Raw genomic sequence first — 14,185 nt, 5'->3', positions numbered from 1 at the left:
GCTTTACTTATTCTATTGTTTATTTCCATGTCTAATCTTCTACTTTCATTAAAGACTACTCCTAGAATTTTCTTTTTCCCTCTCAATGTTCATAACTTTTGTTTTTGTGTAACAGCATTCATCCCAAATTGTTTAAAACCGCAATGTGGATATGAGCTGTACCTTATTGCCAAGTTTAACTTTGGTGATAAAGTTCCATCTCATTCCAAATTTAGCCATATTTTACTAAAATTTGAAAGAGCAGATTTCCCATCAGTTCATCATGTTTTTTTCAAAATCAACAGAATTTCTAAATACAGATTCTTGTTATGTTCCCTTTCCTATAATTTGTTTTAGTGTAAATATTTGATCCAGCATCTCATGTTTAGTCTAAATTTAGTTTTTCCTCAAAGTTAAAACTAAAACCTAAGTTACTGGGCATAGATTTTATCTTGTATAACTAAGGATTAAAATTCCTCTTTAATTTCCACATTTAGCTTTATATCTGATATCATATACCTTAGTACAATTAATGCCTTGCTCCAATTTTCTAGAGCCCATCCTTGAGAAGCTGATAAACAAAAAATGGGAAACAAGTACAAAAAATGAATATCACAAAATGCAGAATGCACATAATTTATAAAAACACTTGACCGTGGATGATGTACATAGACTAAACAGTAAATACAAATGTAATATGTAAAAGTAATAAGCCTTTCACAAATCTTTAAATTATATTGAAAATTTCAAAGTTATAGAAAGTGGGATGGATTTTGTAAAAGGAAAAATTTAAGAAGCTATATCTCATCAGAAAAGTTAGCAATAAGATGATCAAAATACATTGAAGAGATATGGGTAAATTTATTCTGGAATAGAATTTAAAGGCATACAGTAGGGCCCCAACATCCGATTGTAATTCGTTCCACAAAATCTATTGTATGTTGAAAATATTGTAAGTTGAAACCAATAATACATTGAATTCCTGTAATTCGTTCCCCAGGTTATATATGTTATACTTCACTAAAAATGAAGATGATTAAAAATGAAAATTATTTAATAAATAGTCATAAAACAACTTAAAATAAAAAAACAAACAATAAATTAGCATTTACCCTAGACTTGAAGTGCAGACCTGATGAAATCAATGGTGGCGAAGTGGTAGTGGTGAGACTATATCAAGCAGCAGGTGTCTTTTCAGTCTTTTGTTGCTACTAGCAAAGAAACTGTCCAAAGTGGACTGTTTTTTACGACTTTTTTGTAGCTTCCCGAAGTAAGAAATGACTTTGTCTTCCATTTTGCACATCATGAGTTCAGCGTTTTCAATGTTGGGGTGTTTTTTTACCACTTCTCTTAAACACTCCCGACAGAAATGGCAGTCCAACTCTTCAGCTGACACTTTTTGGGTGTCTTTTTCTTCCTCTTCCTCTCCAGTGTAACTCTCCGTAATTTTCTCCAACTCTTGTAGCTCCTCTGCTGTTAGCTCATGCACATGAGTGCCAATAAGGTCCTCCACATCCTCTTCGCCAACCTCCCGACCCATTGATTTATCAAGAGTAACAATATCATTTATCAAAGCACCATCATTTTCAAATCCACCAATGTTACGGATAATTAAAGGCCAGATGTTTTTCAAGGCTGAATTTAAGCACCTGGTGGAAACATCATTCCAACAACTTACAATCAGCCTCACACAAACCAGAATGTTTAACTTTGACCTACAAAAATCTTCGAGGGTGATAGCATTTTCACCAGAGGTCACTGCAAAGCAACTTGCGAACATTTTCGTGGTGTAGATTTTTTTGAAGTTTGCAATCACTTGCTGGTCCACTGGTTGAAAAAAAGGAATAGTGTTGGGTGGCAAAAATTTGACTCGAACAAAGTCAAATTTTGCCTCAAGAGATTGAACAAGGTTGGGATCATGGCCTGGCGCATTATCCAGCAAGAGCAGTACCTTCACAGCAAGCTTATTTTTCTCAAGATAACTCTTCACTGAAGGACAGAAAACTTCAAGCTCCCATTCATTGAAGACATATCCTGTAACACAGGCCTTCTTGTTACTGCGCCAATCTTTCATAGTGAGTGAGAGTGAGCCTATCTTTCAGGAAAACTATCCTCATTCTTAGTGATATACGTTCTAGTAGTAGTAGTAGTAGTAGTAGTGGCATGTGATGCAAGAAAGCAAATGTATGAGCTTATGCAGCATCAGCCAAAAAAAAAAAAAAAAAAACACACCATTTCCTCCAAATGGCTGTCCAGTTCCTCCTTAAATTTATTCAAGCTATCAACTTCCACAACGACAGATGGAAGTTTGTTCCAGCAATTAACCACCCGCTGGCTAAAGGAAAATTTCCGCACATCTATTCTACATCTGTCTTTTCTTAATTTGAATTTATGCCCCCTTAGGTTCGTAATCTGAACAAGTGGAAAGATCCCATCAGAATTCAGCGTGCTCAATCCATTCAAGGCCTTATATACCTCAATCAGATCACCGTGCAGGTGCCTAGTCTCCAGCCACTGCAATTTGCAGAACTTAAGCCTCTCTTGGTAAGAGGATCCCTTCATTCCCCTCACCAATCTTGTTGCCCTTCTCTGTACCCGCTCAAGTAAATCTACATCCTTCCTAAAATGAGGTCTCCAGACCTATACGCAGTACTCGAGGCGTGGCCTGACCATTGCCTTATACAGAGGGATAATCACCTCCTTTTCCCTGCTAGCAAAATTCCTATATATCATTGACAAAACCCCATGACCTGCCCTGGCAGCCTGTCTGCATTGCTCAGAGAACTTCATATCTGACTGCACAATTACTCCCAGGTCTTTTTCATTTTCTACCACCTTAAGTGTAGTACCACACAGTTGGTACGTTTCTCTGGGGTTATTTCTACCCATATGCAGTACTTTGCATTTGTCAAGGTTAAACTTCAGTTGCCACTTCTTAGCCCATCTGCCCAAATTATCTAGATCCTGTTGCAGTAGCAGACTGCCATTACTGTCATTAACAACCCTGCCAATCTTTGTATCATCTGCAAACTTCGACATTAAGCCTGATATACCTTCATCAATATCATTGATAAATATACAAAACAACAGTGGACCTAACACCGAACCCTGTGGGACTCCACTAATAACATTAGTCCACGAAGAGCAGCACTCATTGATTACCACCCTCTGTCTTCTCCCACTTAACCATCCTTTTATCCATTGTAGCAACTTACCCTTAATACCATTCTGCTCCAATTTGTACAATAGTGTTCCATGCGCAACAGTGTCAAAAGCTTTCCTGAAATCCAAATATATGATATCAAAATTATTTTTTGCATTCAGTTCCTTTGTAACCACATCATAATATCCTATCAAATTTGTCAGACAAGACTTTCCCTTAACAAACCCATGCTGTGTCTGAATTATTGCTGCAGTCTTGTCTAGATGATCCTGCAATGCATCCTTAACCAGCGACTCCATTATTTTACCCGGAACAGAAGTTAAACTAACTGGTCTGTAATTACTCGTGTCACCCTTCGATCCCCTTTTGTGAATTGGGGATACATTTGCACATCTCCAGTCCGTGGGAACCTCTCCTGAGTCCAAGGATGCTCTCATAATTATGGCTAAGGGTTTGCTTAGTTGCCTTGCCGCCTCCTTTAATATAACTGGATAGATCCCATCCACCCCAGGTGCTTTTCTTACGTTTAACTTCCACAATATCTCTTCCACTCTGCTCTCAGTTATTACAAGATCATTAAGCACCCTGATACAATTTGATAACCTTCTGCCATTTTCAAACCTTAATAATTCCTCACGTGTGAATGTAGATGCAAAATACTCATTCAGTTTGTTTGCTATCTGAGCAGGATCATCAACAGTCGAACCATCGATGTCAAGTGGACCAATCAGATTCATCCCCTTCCTTTTAGAGTTTATATAAGTAAAGAAATCCTTGCTGTTTTTCTTAGCATCTTTTGCCAAGGATTTCTCGTAATCTGCCTTCGCCTGCCGAACCTCCTTTGTGACCTGATTACAGATTAACTTATATCTGCCATAGGCTTCTGAGTCGCTTGATAATTTATATGCATCCCATGCATTTTTCTTCTCTGTTACGAGTCTCATTAGTTCATTTGACAACCATTTAGGCCTAAACCTTGAACAATATTTCTTAATAGGTATGAAACTTTTAGTAGCTTCCACGATTAATTCCTTGAATGCTTCCCACTTAGAATTTACTGTTGGTAACATCGTCAGTTGATCCCACTGTACAGAATTTAAAAACTGTCGGAGAGCACTGTACTCGCCTTTACGGAAGCAAAAACCCTTTCCTTTACCCCTGATGGTAATTAAATCTTTAAGTAAATCCCACGTCAGTACACTGTGATCACTGCCACCTAGTGGTTCTTTAATCTGCAAATTCCTAATACATGAATGATCACTGCTGATAACCAGATCAAGAGTATTACTTTCTCTGGTTGCCTCTCGAACATGCTGATGCAGAAAACAATCATCCAATAAATCCACAAAAGTCTGACTAGTGTGTGAGTGCCCAACCCACAAGTTCCAGTCAATATCTGGGAAGTTAAAATCCCCCATTATAAGACATTCCAATTTACTAGCCCACTCTATTTCTCTGTACAATTGTTCATTGTACTCATTCGAGTCATTAGGCCTATAACACACTCCTACTCTCTTGGGCATTCGCTTCCAGAAGAGGCCGGTTTCATCAATGTTAAAAACCTGCTGGGAAAGATAACTCTCCAAATCAACAAACTCTTGAAATTCAATTTTAAAGGTCTCAGCTGCTTTTCTTTCTTTTTTTTTTAGCAGCACTGGATGCCTCCTCATGCCTTTCAGCACTTTTGATATTCGCCCTTTTTTTGAAGCTCGAACCAGCCTCTGCTGGTTTTATAGTCTTCAAAGCGCACAGCATTACCGCTGGTTGACGGAGCTTTAAGTTTCAGATCGTCATAGATCTGAAGCAATCATATGAGTGATGTTCCACACGTTGAACAATAAAAAATACGTTAATTGGTTGAGAACAATCATATGAGTGATGCTTCGTGCGCCACACGTCTGAAAATTTTCATCCATGTATCGTTCCAGATATATTGGAAAGCCATCAGTACCTGCAAATATCATCGGTCCTTAAAATAAACGATCGTATGGAAGGTATATCGGTTCCTGAGAATATCGGATGTTGATATCACATAAGTCGAGGCCCCACTGTATATTTAATAATGAAAAGTTAGGTTATTAAATTTTATTTCAAATTAGGAAATAAGAGTATAAGAAAATTAACAAATCAAGTGCTAACCCACCTTGTTTCTGGTGGATTGAACGGCAATAATGAGGAAATACAAGGGCAGGTCAATAAGTAATGTACAATTACTCTCTCGCACATGCACGCACGCACACACACACACACACACACACACACACGCACGCACGCGCGCGCACACACACACACACACACACACACGAAAGAGGGGATAATTTATGATGTACATTTGTTGTACTACCAATTACCCATTAATGTACCTAATATCATCTTTCTGTTTTGTGTTTTTAGATCTGAAAATATGAATGGACAAAGTGACAGCCATTTCCAGCTAGTGTGTGATGAAGTTCCTCTTTGAACTGGGTGATCAGTTGGCTACATCTATCCATCAAACCCCTGGAAGCCTATGGAGACAATTGATCAAAGTAGTCATTCCAACAGTTTTGGGAAGATGATTTTGACATCAAGGACAAACCAAGAGCCAGACAGTGAAAACAAATCTCACTGACCAGCTCATTCGAAATGACAAGTGCATAACCACCAGACAAGTGATGTCAAAACATTTCTCTTTGGCATTTTTATAGCTTCTGCAAAAATGTCAAAGGGAAGTGTTTTGATCATCATCCAGAGACTGAGGTACAGAAAAATCTGTTCTTGGTGGGTGGCTAAGCTGCCCACACAAGAGATGATGGCTGTGAGGAAAGAGATCCATAAATATTTTTGGAGAGGTTTGGTGCTGGCAGTCCTGAGCGCTTTAAAGGGGTCATCACATGGTTCTTTCATTATGACCCGCAAACCAAACGACAATCCATGAAATAGGCACACCCAACATCCCCTATAAACAAAATGCCAGAACTTTCAAACCATCAATGAAACCTAAGTGGGATCAAAGTGGCATCATTTTTATCAATTTCTTGGAAAGTCAACAACAATCAACAAAGAAAGATACTGCTTGTCCTTGGAAAAGCTTAATGGGGCTCTGAAAACCAAAAGACGTGAACTGAATTGGCAGGACATCAAGTTTTATTAGGATAATGCAATACCGCCCACACCACATATGACACTGTCAAAGATCGCCCAGCTCGGGTGGAGCATAATGCCTCACCCACCTATAGCCCTAAACTCGTTCCACCAGATTTTTTTTTGGTTTAGTATACTGAAGGCATACTGCATGGTAAGGTGTTTGAGAGTGATATAGAACTCATTTCTGACAGTAACATTAGTGTAAATATCAGCTTCTTGATTTTTACCAAAGTGCATTCACTGCCTGGAAAGAACACTGGAGAAACTGTAGAAGAGTGTTAGTTCTTACAGTGAGTGATATTTTCATCAAGTTGAAAGATTGTATTTTATGTATGTGAAGTATAGTTACAATATCTCAGATACTGTAACATTTTAATGTTATGTAACATAAAGATGTTACAAGTTATAGCGCATTACATATTGACCTGCCCTTGTAAATGGTCTGACCACAAAATTTGAATGATCCTCATGAGGGAATAAATGATATTACACTGAAATTTCCAAAGGTTATAAGGGTCAAGAGGATGAGCTAGCTTACATGATACTGATCACCTAAACCAATGTATACATATATACAAGGTATTTATTCCCTGCTCAGTGGCAGTAGCAGATGCATGTGATCAAGACAAAAGTTTTGTAATGTTATGTTAGTTAATATATAGCTTTTTTTGTGTATTATTAATTAAAGATGGAAATAACTTACGAAAATGACACATTTAAGGTCATATTAAGAAAATACTTATATAGATTTTAGTCAGATTTCTTTTTCCGAGTTTAATCAGTTCAGTGACACCGTAGCAGCATTTCCTTTATCCATCTAAGAAATATGGATTAACAGGTGATTTCCTGCCCACGGGCTTTTAAGGCTACCTATATTACAATTCAGATTAGGCCATTGTATTTATTAAAAATTTTTAAATAACTGAAAAATTCTTGAGTTCAGAATTATGTCATTAGTATGGAGTCCAAAAAATTTGGGAGAGGAAAGGGAAAGGAATGGAAGGGATCCAGAGGCAAAATTGAGTATCCTAGATCCAATAGTCGGCAGTTAAGTGAACAGATGTGCAGAAATTTGTCTTTAACCAGAGTAAATAATTATTGGTCATAAGTTTCCACCTAACATTATGAAATGAGATAGTTTGATGATGATTTTACAAATTACTACAAGGAATTGGCAAATGAAGTAGGTAAACTTTTTTTTGGCTGATGCTGTATATGCTTTGCATTACCGATATTCAGTTCCAAATGTAAGTGTGGCACCCTATTCTTTCAAGTCTAGTGTATTAGTCTATATCAAGGGTGGGCAACCTTTTTGTATGGCAAGCCAAATGAAATTACTTTGAAATATCTCCTATGTAAAGAGGTTCATTCAAAATTTGGTTATATCTAGCAGCTGGCCTCAAGGTCAAAGCTATTGGCCACAGCTTTTGTCCATCTCTATTCTTACCTCTGTTAAAACCCAATGGTTCTACTGTTACCTCAGTTAAAGATTACTAGTATCCTATTTTTCTTCTACCTCTGGTATTGATGATCTCTGCAAAACACTTTCTACCATTCCCAGTAAACTATAATCCACGCTTCCTGTGGATTTCCATCAAAAGGATGTCAGGAGAATTTTCAACAGTCTTTATGCCAAGAAAGTGACAGGCTTCTTTGCACTATACAGTGCAAGGAAATCAGAAGCTTTTGCTGTACTGACCAAACAAAAAAAAAAAAAAAAAACCCCAAGTAGATAAGAAAATACAATTTATTTGCTTCCCTCCTCATACAGGTAACTATCCAGTTGACCTTTGAATTTATTCAAACAGTCAGTTTCACTACCCACGAAGGCAACCTGTTCAAGTGATCAATGACTCGCTGGCTAAAAGAAAACTTCCTACAATCTGATCTAGACCTCTTCACCTGTAATTTGAATTTATGCCCACGAGTTCTGAAATTCTCTATAACAGTGAAAATTCCATCTTGGTTCATTTTACTAAACCCTCTCAGAGCCTTATAAACCTCAATCCAGTCACCTCTGAGGTGCCTGGTTGCCAATCTCTGTAGCCCACATATTCGGAATCTTTCCTCATATGGTTGCCCATTTGCCAATCTCACCATGTGAGTTGCCTGTCTTTTTTTCGACCCTTTCAAGAAGCTTAATGTCTTTTTTCAGGTGGGGTCTCCATACTTGAACACAGTATTCCAAATGTGGTCTTAGAATTGCCTTATACAGTGAGATTATGACCTCTCTATCTCTGCAAGATAACATTTGATAAATCATTAATAGGACACCATAGGCTTTCTTGGCTGCCTGTTTACACTGTTCAGAAAAGAATGGATCCCACTAGTGTCAATTTACCATTGATATACTAGCTTACATTACCCACCTATGAAATGAAAATTTCATAGGTGGGTAATGAAACTGAAGCAACTGCTCTTGACGCTTCAAAGGCTTTTGACCATGTCTGCTTACAGGAGAGACTGCTTCTACAGGGATGGGATACACTTAAATATAAAGGGTACAAGAATATTTGCTGATGCTATCGAGGCAGTGTTATGTGGGTCGGAAAACGGCTGGTTTGCGGGGATTCACAGACTAAAAGATTAACAGTAGCTGCAGGCAGAAGCGAAAGTGGTCCTTGCACTGCTTCCATTGTAATGAGCAGCAGCCTAGAGAGCAAGTTGCTGGGGATTTCAAGAGCTGCTGGGAGTCATCATGGAACAATAAAATACAAGTAAATGAGCTGTGTTAGTGTAACTAAGAGTAAGAACAAGTGCATGTATACTTGCATGTACACTAATGCTAAAAATATAGTAAATAAAATTGATGAACTTGAAGTGCTGATCAGGACATCAAAGGCAGATATTGTTTGGATATCAGAGACATGGTCTCACACAGATATAAGCAGTGCAGAATTGGAATTTGGGGAGTACAATGTGTACAGAAAAGACAGACAGTAGGAAGGGAGGACGAGTTATGCTGTTAGTTAAACACAAAATCTAAGGAAGTGCATCCAGTTGACATGGGTAGACAGTGCAATGTTGAGTTTGTTTGGTGTGACATAAACACTGGTAAAGGGAAAACGAGAGCAGGAGTATGTTATGAGCTTAATGACACTGATGAGCACAATGAACAGTTGTGCAGAGAAATAGAATGGACCAGTAAATCAGAATGTCTTGCAACAGAGGATTTTAACTTTCCAGATATTGACTGGAATTTGTGGATTGGTCACTTGCACACTAGCAAGACTTTTGTGGATTTATTGCAGGATTGTTTTCTACAGCAACATGTTCGACGGGCAACCAGAGGGAGTAATACCCTTGATCTGATTATCAGCAGTGATGACGCATGCATTAGGAATTTGCAGATAAAGGAACCACTAGGTGACAGTGATCACAGTGTACTGATGTGGGATTTACTTAAAGATGTAACTACAATCAAGGGTAAAGGGAAGGGTTTTTGTTTTTGTAAAGGTGACTACAGAGGTCTCAGAGTGTTTTTAAATTCTATAGAGTGGGATCAACTGATGATGTTACCAACGGCAAATTCTAAATGGGAAGCCTTCAGGGACTTAATCTTGGAGGCTATTAGGTTTTACATACCAACTAAGAAATACTGTTCAAGGTTCAGGCAGAGAATAAAAATGCATGAGATGCATATAAATTATCAGGCAACACAGAAGCCTATGACAGATATAAGCTAGTCTATAATCAAGTCACAAAGGAAGTTAGGCAAGTGAAGGCAGATTACGAGAAATCTTTGGCAAAGGACACAAAGAAAAACAGCAAAGAGTTCTTTTTTTCTTATGTAAACTCTAGAAGGAGGGGGATGAATCAGATTGGTCCACTTAACATAGATGGTTCGACTATTCATGATCCTGCTCAAGTAGCTGATAAATTGAATGTGTATTTTGCATCTACGTTCACACACGAGGAGTTATTCAAGGAGGGGAATGCCAGAAGTTTATCAAACTCTAACAGAGAGCTAAGTGATTTTGTGATAACTGAGAGCAAAGTGGAGGAGAAATTGTTGAAGTTAAACATAAAAAAGGCACCTGGGGCAGATGGGGATGCACTTATGAAGAAAAGCTTAAGTACTGCAAGTTGCAGCATCTGGAGACTAGGCACCTGCGATATGATCTGACTGAGGTGTATAAGGCCTTGAATGGCTTGAGCAGGCACAATGCTGATGGGATACTTCCACTTGCTCAGACTAAGAACCTGAGGGGGGCATAGATTCAAATTGAGGAAAGACAGTTGTAGAACAGATGTGCAGAAGTTTGCCTTTAGCCAATGGGTAGTTGATTGCTTAAATAAATTTAAGGCTAAACTAGACAAACATTTGGAGTGACCGGATGGGTGAAATGGGAAGGGTTTTTTTTTTTTTTTTTTTTTGCTGATGATGTATGAGCTTGCTTTCTTGCATCATTTGCCTCAACTAATGCTAATGCTAATAAAGGTAACTCCCAGATCCCTTTCCTCTTCTACTGTTTTTAATTCACTCCCAGAAAATGTGCAATTTTAGAGTTGCTATTCCCCAACTGATCTTGCATTTTGTTGCATTAAAACATAGCTGCCACTTTTCTGACCATTCTTGCAGCCTGTTTAAGTCATCCTGAAGGAGCGCTGCTTTGTACTGATCATTAACTACTCTTCCAATCTTTACATCATCTGCAAATTTTGACATCAAGCCTTCTATCCCATTGTTGATGTCGTTTATGAAAATCAGAACAAATAGTAGTCTGAGAAGTGATCCCTGGGGGATCCCACAGCTAACTTTATATCAGTTTGAAGAATATCCATTAATCACAACCTTCTGCTCCGCAGCTGCCCAGGAATACATTTTAAAATTTTTTCCAGTAATCCCAACATGTTCCAGTTATACAATAAGCTCTCATGATGGACTGAGTCAAATGCCTTGCCAAAATTGTTCCCTACATCCAGCTCATCAGTAACTGTGTCAAAATAGCTTACTAAATTAGCTAAACATGATTTTCCCTTAACAAAACCATGTGTGTTATTCAGAATCTTTCCATTTGTTCTTTCTCCTGAGCTTACTCCTGTTCTGTGTCACCTTTTTACACTTTCTTATTCCACTGGCATGTTTCCTTCTGCTTGGAAATTTGCTCACATTCAGCCAGTTCCTAAAAAGGGTGACAAATCCCTTTTAACCAATTATTGACTTACTTCCACTCTTTTTAAGTAATGGAGAAATCCATTAACCGCCAACTCCTAAACTATCTAGAATCCTTCTGTCTGATGAATAATTGCCAGAATGGATTCCACTAGTGTCAATTCACCATTGATATACTAGCTTACATTACCCATCTATGGACTAATCAATGAAACTGAAGCAACTGTTCTTAACACTTCAAAGGCTTTTGATCATGTCTGGCATAAAGGTCTTCTAAATAAACTTCCATCTTCTGGATTGCCAACTGTTTTTTGTAATTGAATATCCAGTTTTCTCTCTGACCGTTCACGGAGGGTGATGGAAGATGGCTGTCTGTCTTCTAACTTCATCTCTAATGATGGTGTTCCCACAAGGTTCAGTTCTTCTACTCTTTGCTTCTTGTATATTAATGACCTGCTCCCACTGACTGGAAATCCTCTCCATAGGTTTTGCTAATGATAGCACATTGCATTCCACCTTCCCGTTTAAGAAACCTTGCTCTGTACAAACAGCTTCAGCTTCTGAAATATCCACTACCAATTCCTTAAATGCTGATTGCCAGGTAACTCGTCAGTGGGGGAAAGATAACTTAATTTTAATTCTTCTAAAACTCAGTTCTGTCTTATAACTCACTCCTATGCTTATCTTTGATGACATTCAGATTTCTAGGAGGTCACATATCTCTGTTAGACTTCTAATCTGTCTTGGCACAAGCACATTACAAATATTGCTTTTTCTGCATATAAAAACTGGGTTTTCTCTTTTGATCTCAGCATTACTTTTCTTCTAAATAGCTAATCACTTTGTACAAGTCTCAATCACCTCTTCCATGGAATACTGTTCCCACATCTTGGGTGGTGCCCCCTAAAAACTCTCTCAGGCTTCTAGACTCCGTGAACAACAGTCCTAAACCATCATGTCTAATGTCAACAAGTATATTCTTCCTTGTTCGTAGCCCTCAAACCCATGCACAGCACTAATTCTAATACCTTTCTTGTTTGGAGTACTATACAGTGCAATATAAAGACCACATCAAAATGTTTTTCATCCATTTCTCTTTTAAACAGTGCTTTTATTTTTCCGAATCATTAAAGGTGCACCATTGTTCAATGATCCTTTTACTATAATCAAGTTTGCAGTCTCTCATGTTTATTATTTTTTTAAATATCTTCACCAGTAGTTTTATTTTTCATTGGCTCAATGATAATTATATTTCTTGTGTAATATTAAAAGAGTTACAAAGTCCTCATATAAAAATATATAATCGTGGAAGTGTCTGTTATGTCTGTACTTTCAGGAAATGCCGGTGAATTCAAACTTTAAAATTCTTTAACTGAAATTCACAGTTCTAAAGTTTCTTGATAGAGATTTTCTAGATATTTTGCAGCTGATATCTCCAAAAAGACTTCTTTTCTGGGCATAAAATGTCATCAATTTCAGAAATATATATTCTTTAATAATAACTCGCAGTCTGAGTATGCTTTTAAGTCATTTTAGAACTTATAAAGAAACTTGACTTTAAAACATTTCTTTAGTCCTTATTACATTTCAGAAGCCATGTTTGTCAAGTAGCAAGAAACTTCTTTGTATTTTTAATTTTGTTCTGTTCTTATTTGTACAATAAATTTCTCATGGTTTGAATGTTTTGTCATATGTCTTTTGAGATTATATTCTTTAAATAAGACTATTACTTCAGAGAAAATTAAACATATTGGTTTATCTTTATATTCTATAAAAAATAATCACCTGTCCATTTCTGTTGAAATGTTCACCTTTCATAATCTACGCTGGTGTTCAAAGAAGGTGCATCACCTAGGAATTTCACATGTCTAACCCTTTTTTGTGATGGTATGTTACATTAATGACTAGCATCACAGATAGAAATATAAACAAATGATATTTATTAATAGTAAACGCAAAGCTAAGTAATATTTCACAGGTGCTCTCAAAATATTCCAAAACAAGCATTTGCAACATTTATACAACAGTTTTGGTAAACACGACAATTATGGCTGAAATGTTATTAGAGGCCCTGAATTTGCTGCAGTTTATCATTTTAAATGGAAAACAAAATGAAAAGTTCACAAGGTGCAAACTAATATTTAGTTGAACAGCCTCTAGCTCTGATGACAGCAGCACACCATCAAGGCATTGACAAGATCAATTTCTGAAGATAATCAACTGATAGTTCATGGTTCCAAACAGGAATTATGGCTTCACGAAGGGTCTTTGGTTTCTTTCTGGCAACTGCAGATTCCACACAATGCCAACAGTTCTCTATAGGATTCAGGTCCGGGCTGTTTCCTGGCCAGCTAACAATTGTAATGGACTGTTCTTCCAACCATTTTTTCACCTGCAACAAATGTAAACACATTACTGTTGAGCCTCTAATGCAGAAATGAAGCTAAAGTAACTACAGAAGTGCCTACTTACACTTTTTGCCCGATGACAAGGAGAGAGTCGTCGTGAAAAATGCAGTTACTTGGCAGGTTGAAATGGTCTCTAATGGTTGGCAGCAATTTGCCTTCCAATATATCCATTGGCATTTACCGAACCTTTTATAAACTGCAGGTGACCTACTACACAATACGAAATGCACCCCATATCATTTGGCTGGTAGGGAATTTCACTGTAGACACCATACAGTCTGGATGGTATTCTTCACCAGTCTATGGCGATCGTTTGTCTCCCATTAGAGCCATGCAGGTTGAATTTCTTCTCATCCGAGAAAACAAACTGACTTCCACTACCCAGGGGGTTCT

At 37.7% G+C, this 14,185-nt stretch overlaps 1 protein-coding gene across 1 annotated transcript in view; it reads right to left on the bottom strand.

The window, feature by feature from the left end:
• r (carbamoyl-phosphate synthetase 2, aspartate transcarbamylase, and dihydroorotase rudimentary) overlaps positions 1–14,185 on the bottom strand; it is a 353,839-nt gene that overhangs the window by 24,212 nt on the left and 315,442 nt on the right. The window lies entirely within an intron of this gene.

Source organism: Mastigoproctus giganteus, chromosome 4, assembly GCF_048544385.1.
Source record: "Mastigoproctus giganteus isolate SK-2022 chromosome 4, ASM4854438v1, whole genome shotgun sequence".
In the NCBI taxonomy this organism is placed as follows: domain Eukaryota; kingdom Metazoa; phylum Arthropoda; class Arachnida; order Uropygi; family Thelyphonidae; genus Mastigoproctus; species Mastigoproctus giganteus.
The sequence above is the reverse complement of the archived record's forward strand: the minus strand, read 5'-3'. Positions and strand labels throughout refer to the sequence as shown.